This window comes from Micromys minutus, assembly GCF_963924665.1.
Source record: "Micromys minutus genome assembly, chromosome: 2".
NCBI classification, from domain to species: Eukaryota; Metazoa; Chordata; class Mammalia; order Rodentia; family Muridae; genus Micromys; species Micromys minutus.
Window position 1 is genome coordinate 56,707,052 of NC_137971.1, and position 6,467 is coordinate 56,713,518.

The window sequence follows — 6,467 nt, forward strand, 5'->3', positions numbered from 1 at the left end:
GACATAAGAATGGACTAACTAACTAACTATGAAACTGTAAGCCAGCCCCAGTTAAATGCTTTAGAAGAATTGCTGTGGTCATTGTGTTTCTTCGCAGAAATAGAACTCTGACTAAGACGGGCTTTATGGTTATGAGTGTGCTACATACCCTCGCTATAATCTCCCTGGACACCTTCCAAGTGTGGTGACATTCTCATTTCCCACGTTGAAGGCCCAGAGAAGTATCTGTGAATGCCTTAGGCCCCAGTGAGAATCCAGGGGACACCCCAAGACCCAGTGAGAAACTGTAGAGGATCTTAGACTCTAGGGAGAACATGGGAAAGGACTTAAGATCCAGTGACAACCTTAGGAAAGCCTTAGGTCCCAACCTAAGGGACCTGTGAAGAACTTGTGGAAGACTGAGCCCCAAAGTCTGGAGAAGTATTTAGGTCCCAGGGAGACCCAGTGAAAGCCTTGTTTACCAGTGAGAAACTGGGGAAAGACTTAAAACCCAGTGAGAACACAGGCATTGAACTCCAGTGAGAATGTGGGAAAGATCTTAGATCCCAGTGAGATTTTGGAGGTCTTTAATACCCAGTTAGATAATTGGAAGGCCATAGACATCACTGAGTACCAGGGGAAGGCTGCGGGCCCCAGTGAGAATCTGAGAAAGGCCTAGAGTTCAGTAAGAATCTGGAGGAAGGCCTTAGGCCCTGTCTGGCAGTGTGTGTTCCTCAGTACTGGGGTGCCACCAGCTAGCTGCTTGGGGGAGACAGATGCAATCTGAGGATCTCTGGCCTAGCTGGAACAAAGGGTTTTAAGGGGCTTTGGTCTGTCCAGAATGGTCAAAGTTTACAGTTCTCTGAAGGGAAGCCTGTGAAGGGCAGGTAGCTAGTGTCTCTGCCGCAACTATGCGAGTAGCAGCAGTGACAGCAGCTGTGGTGGGTGGCCAAAAGCCAGAGCCACTAAGCAAGTGGCATGGGATGGCTATGACCGACAGCAAATGGGTAGCTGAGGCAGTGGCAAGCCTGACCTACTGGGCAGATCCAAGGTTCAGTGATGAACGCTTCAGGAGAAAAACTTCCCCAGAGTGCTCAATAAAGCAGCCACCTTCAGAGGATTCTTGGTGAAATAATTCCTACACTTTATTTCATGTGGATGGGGACCTTATAAACATTTCGGGAGTAGGGTGGGATTTGGGATTTATGCTTCCCGTTGACTCAGTCTGAGATGTCAGGGCTGCTCTATTTGCATGGGGAAGAACTTCGTGTGCTGTCCATTACATAGCTGTCATGGCCTTCTCAGTGGGTTGTCATGACACGTTGGGTACATGTTATATGTTCTAGGACAAGGCAGGGAGCTCGTTCCACACCTACCATTCTCACTGCTGAGATTCCCCAGGATTTTGAACCGGCTTCAACCTTACCAGTCTGTCTGGTAGCGTGGACCACCACTGCCCCACAAAGCCCCAGGGAAAATCTGGTAAGACAGTAAGGCACCAGTGAAAGCCAGGAAAGGCCTTGCTTAGAACATGGAGAAGGTCTTAGGCCCCAGTGAGATTCCAGGTGTTATGAAATATAATGCTGTGAGTAGGTATCTGGAGGGCCCATGCCAAGGTGTGTGTGCCCCTGAGTAATTATGCCATGAAACAGACCTGGTATGAAGGGGGCTCTACTGGGGGAAGGAAAGAAGAGTGAGGATCTGGAAAGGGATAGAGGAGTGGACATATAGACAGGCAGACAGATGGAAGCAGTACCATGAGGGCAGAAAAGGCAGGGGTTGAGAAGGATAGAAAGGGGTAGGGGAGAGGCCAGCTGGGAACACAAAGAAAGCTGTAGTGGTGAGCGGTCCTTTTAAATGCAGCCCGCACCTGCTGTACCTGGTAATGGCAGATGATGACATAAGCCATTGTTAGGTCCCTGGAAGAAGACTAGTGGAATTGTCTATAATTTCCTCCATCTTTGTTTAATTAAAAACTAGAAAGGGTGTTAGTAGGGCCATAGTGAGGGCATTGTTTTCTGCTGACTAGGGGTGATGTCATCTTTGGGGACCCTAAGAGAATTGGGATGCTACTCATGTCCTGGGAGATCTGGCTTATTCACTGCTGTCCAGGATCTGGGGCAGTGGGGTGCATCTTGGGATAGAAATGTGCAGGTCAAGTTAAAGTATTCTGTGAGGTTGGTCTGGAGCACCTGTGGGTAACTGCTTTGGGGTTGTTTTGGATGTAGATTTTGAAAAAACACCTGGACTTGGCAGGATGCTGGAATATGTATAGGTATATGTGTGTTTGTGTGTGCGTGTGCCTGTGTGTCTGTGTATTAGGAGCAGAAGACAGTTAAGAAGGTTAGGGAGATTACCCACCCCCTTGGGTGTACTTTGAAACTTGAGTCACAAAACAAGGGAAAGAGGAAGGAATCCCACCCTCTGGGATAGGCAATAGGTGGGAAATTTTGGCTGTTGATTGACAGGGGTGCTTATCTGGAGTCCATTAGACCCATGAGAGGTGGACCTGAGTGGATTTCCTGAAACTTACAAGAATCCTTTTTAAGTTTACAAAAAGATACATTTTAGGTGTGACATTATTTGTACTCTGTACTAAAATCCACATTATAGAAAAGGCAGTAGACACATATCTTTGTGTAACAGCAGAGGCTTGGGAAACAGTTTTCAGTTAAAAGTATGAATACTCTTTAAGGTGAGCACTGGGAAGACAGAAACCTTCTGTGGAGCAGAAGGGGCAAAGGCTCACTAGATCTTGATTTTCAGTGTGACTACAGATTGTGAAAGAGGAGCTTCTTCCCTCTATCCAGAAAATTGGATGTATATAAATTTAGCATGATGAGAAACACTTTTAAGTCTATTCTTAAAAGACAACTAGAGAAAAGTTAAAACCTTGGACTTGTGGTTATGATAGTGGGTCACAAAATGGAAGGCTTTATCAGAATTAGACCAATAACTTATGAGAATTCCATTGATTAATGTTAAATCTCTGGGTTATTGAATCCCTAATACAACAGTCAGATAATGAGGGGAAAATCTGAAGCATTTTTTATTCCTTTTATATGCCTTAAATTATTTTCTTATCACCATTTAGATTTTCAGTTGCATTTACAAAACGTAAGACACCATCTTCTATCCTAAAACACTTCCTTAGATCCTTATAACTTAAGCTTCCATAAACCTTTACATCTTTTTCATATCCTGTTGTTTACCATAAGACACAGGTGGTTGACAGTTGGGAGTAGTCACTGTAAAATGAGTTCCTTTAGATGAAGGATTAGTAAAAAGTTACATCTGAAACCTTTTAATCTTTTAACATGAAGGCTGTGGGCAAGGCAAACCTGTTTGTCTTTTAAAATAAAGAGACTAATTTAGTCAGGGTTTCTATTCCTGCACAAACATCATGAGCAAGAAGCAAGTTGGGGAGAAAAGGGTCTATTCAACTTGACACACAAATACAACACTATAAGTCTCAGCCTTTACTTTTGTATTCATCCCCAAGATTAAATAACCTTAAGAGTCCCACAGTCTTTACAAATTCTTACATATTAAAGTTGCAATCCCTTTAAAATATCCAGTCTCTTTTTTTTTTTTCAAATTAAAGTCTTTTTTATAATCCAAAGTCTCTTAACTATGGGCTCCATTTCTTCCTTCAAGAGGGAAAAATATCAGGGCATAGTCACAATCAAAAGCAAAATCAAGGCGCCCTGGTCCAAGATGGCGGACGAGGCCACCCGGCGGGTCGTGTTTGAGATCCCGGTGCTGAAGACTAACGCCGGGCCCCGAGATCGGGAACTGTGGGTGCAGCGACTAGAGGAGGAATATCAGTCCCTTATCCGGTATGTGGAGAACAACAAGAATTCGGACAATGACTGGTTCTGACTGGAGTCCAACAAGGAAGGGACCCCGTGGTTTGGAAAATGCTGGTACATCCATGACTTCCTCAAATATGAGTTTGACATCGAGTTTGAAATTCCTATCACATATCCCACTACTGCTCCAGAAATTGCAGTCCCTGAGCTGGATGGGAAGACAGCAAAGATGTACAGGGGTGGCAAAATATGCCTGACTGATCATTTCAAACCTTTGTGGGCCAGGAATGTGCCCAAGTTTGGATTAGCTCATCTCATGGCCCTGGGGCTGGGTCCTTGGCTGGCGGTGGAAATCCCTGATCTGATTCAGAAGGGTGTGATCCAGCACAAAGAAAAATACAACCAATGAAGGATGAAGCCTCTGTGGCAGGACAGAGGGACTGTTGCTAGGCTCTGTTCCTGTTTTCTCCTTTCTCATGATTCCTTCAAGGGTCACCTCTGGCTGTTATAAGTTGCTGGAGGTACTAGTAACAAAAACCCAACAATAGGGCAAGGCCACAAAGTTTCTAAATTAAGCTGAAAGATTTGGGTCTTGAAATAGGTGATTTGTATCCCTACTCCAAATAGAGCCCCAGAGGCATTTTGGAGGCATGGGGTATAACTGACAGCATATAGCTTTTTTGTTTCTGGAGACAACAGTATCAATAAAAGCTGCTTCCCATGGTAAAAATAAAATAAAAAAAAAAAAAAAAAAAAAAAAAAAAAAAAGCAAAATCAAACTGCTTAATGTCATGATCTTCTGGGCTTCTCCAAGGACTTGGGGCACTTCTCCATCTCTGTCTTTTGTAGCACACACCTTGTCTTCTAGGCTCCAGCTGCCTGTTCTCCACTGTCACTGCTGTTCTTGGTGGTCATCTCATGGCACTGGCATCTCCAAAACACGGCTTCCTGGGGTATTAATTTCAACTGAGGCTACACCTTCTCCAATGGTTTTCTATGGCTTCTCACAGTGCTGAGCCTCAGCTGCTCTTTATGACCCCTTCATTCCTTCAAAACCAGTACTACCTGGGTGACTCTTACACATTACCAAGTCCAGCCACAGCATGAGGTACAACCATGGCTATCTTTGGGACATAGCTTCTTTGTGCTCTCAGAAAACACTTTCTAGACGATTTCACCTAAATGAGGCTGGTCTCTTCTTAATCACCACTAATTTCTTAGCTTCAGCTAACTAGCACCAATAGTCCCAGTAGTGCAAAGGTTTTGCTTTAGTAGTTCTGGTATCGTGTTAATAACAGCTGGTTCTTCAGCCCCAGCTAACCAAAACCATAGAATTTCCACAGTTAAAACATCAACAGTCCTAATAAAAGTCTTTAACCTTCCCTCCAAAACTTCACAAGCAAGGCCTCCATCTTCTGCACTGTTCTTAACATTATCTTTCAAGCTTCTACAGAACATCCTATAGAGTTCTTAACATCCCAGTAGCTCTTCCGGCTCAAAGTTCCAAAGTCCTTTCACAGTCCTCCCCAAAACATGGTCAGGTTGTCACAGGAATACTCCACTATATTGGTACCGATTTGTCTTAGTCAGGGTTTCTATTCCTGCACAAAACATCATGGCCAAGAAGCAAGTTGGGGAGAAAAGGGTTTTTATTCAGCTTACATTTCCACATGCTGTTTATCATTAAAGGAAGTCAGGACTGGGACTCAAGCAGGTCAGGAAGCAGGAGCTGATGCAGAGGCTATGGAGGGATGTTACTTACTGGCTTGCTTCCCTTGGCTCACTCAGCTTTCTTACAGAATCCAGGTCTACCAGCCCAGGGATGGCACCACCCACAATGGGCTTGGGACCTCCCCCCTTGATCACTAGTTGAGAAAATGCCTTACAGCTAGATCTGTTGGAGGCATTTTCTTAACTGAGGCTCCTTTCTTTGTGATAACTCCAGCCTGTGTCAAGTTGACACAAAACCAGCCAGTACATTCAACTAACTAATGAACTAACACAGTGGTGGATTAGAACACTGAGTTGCCTGTTCTCTAGCTGTCAAGTTATATTCGGCTAAACTGTCAATATACTCAGAGACCCAAGAAGGGTAAAATATAATCTAAATAACCTATATATTAATTAAAATGCTAATTAACTAAAATTATTAATTAAACAATTAAAAGGTAAAATTTATATTACCCTAACAGTTGTCTTAGGTTCCTGTGGTCTGCAGGCACTGCAGGTGGAGGCAGTCTGGCCATTAGGCCCAGAAGATGAAGAAGCTTTTCCTGTGGAAACATGGGAGAGACTGACCTCTCCTTGTCTTACCCAATGTGGACAATTAACTCTCTGAGTGTCCTGTTTGTTCAGAGTTGGGTCAGACCCTAGCAGGGGGTGAGGCAATGAGACAGTCTTTCCCAGTGGTTAACATACCACAATCCAGGTGGAGTTCTTTGTCACTGTGCCCATATTTTCCTGGAGACCTTTGGGAGTCTCTGTCATGGTAAGTTTAAGCATATTAAATGCCATATTCACCAGGTCTCTGACAGGTTTGAGAGCTAGTACTTACTAAATATATCTGAGTTAAACAGTCTTTGTCTGATTTTAGTTATCTGCTTTAAACTCAACCTTGAAAACACAAAATAGGAGGTTAAGTAGACTTTAATCTTGTAATTAACTGCATTGGTTCTT

At 43.8% G+C, this 6,467-nt stretch overlaps 1 pseudogene across 1 annotated transcript; it reads left to right on the forward strand.

Annotated features, from left to right (window-relative positions):
• Positions 1 to 3,691: 3,691 nt before the first annotated feature.
• On the forward strand, positions 3,692 to 4,450 carry LOC308416443 (ubiquitin-fold modifier-conjugating enzyme 1-like; annotated as a pseudogene). Its single transcript has one exon. The product of its transcript is annotated as a ubiquitin-fold modifier-conjugating enzyme 1-like (transcript).
• The last annotated feature ends 2,017 nt before the right edge of the window (positions 4,451 to 6,467 follow it).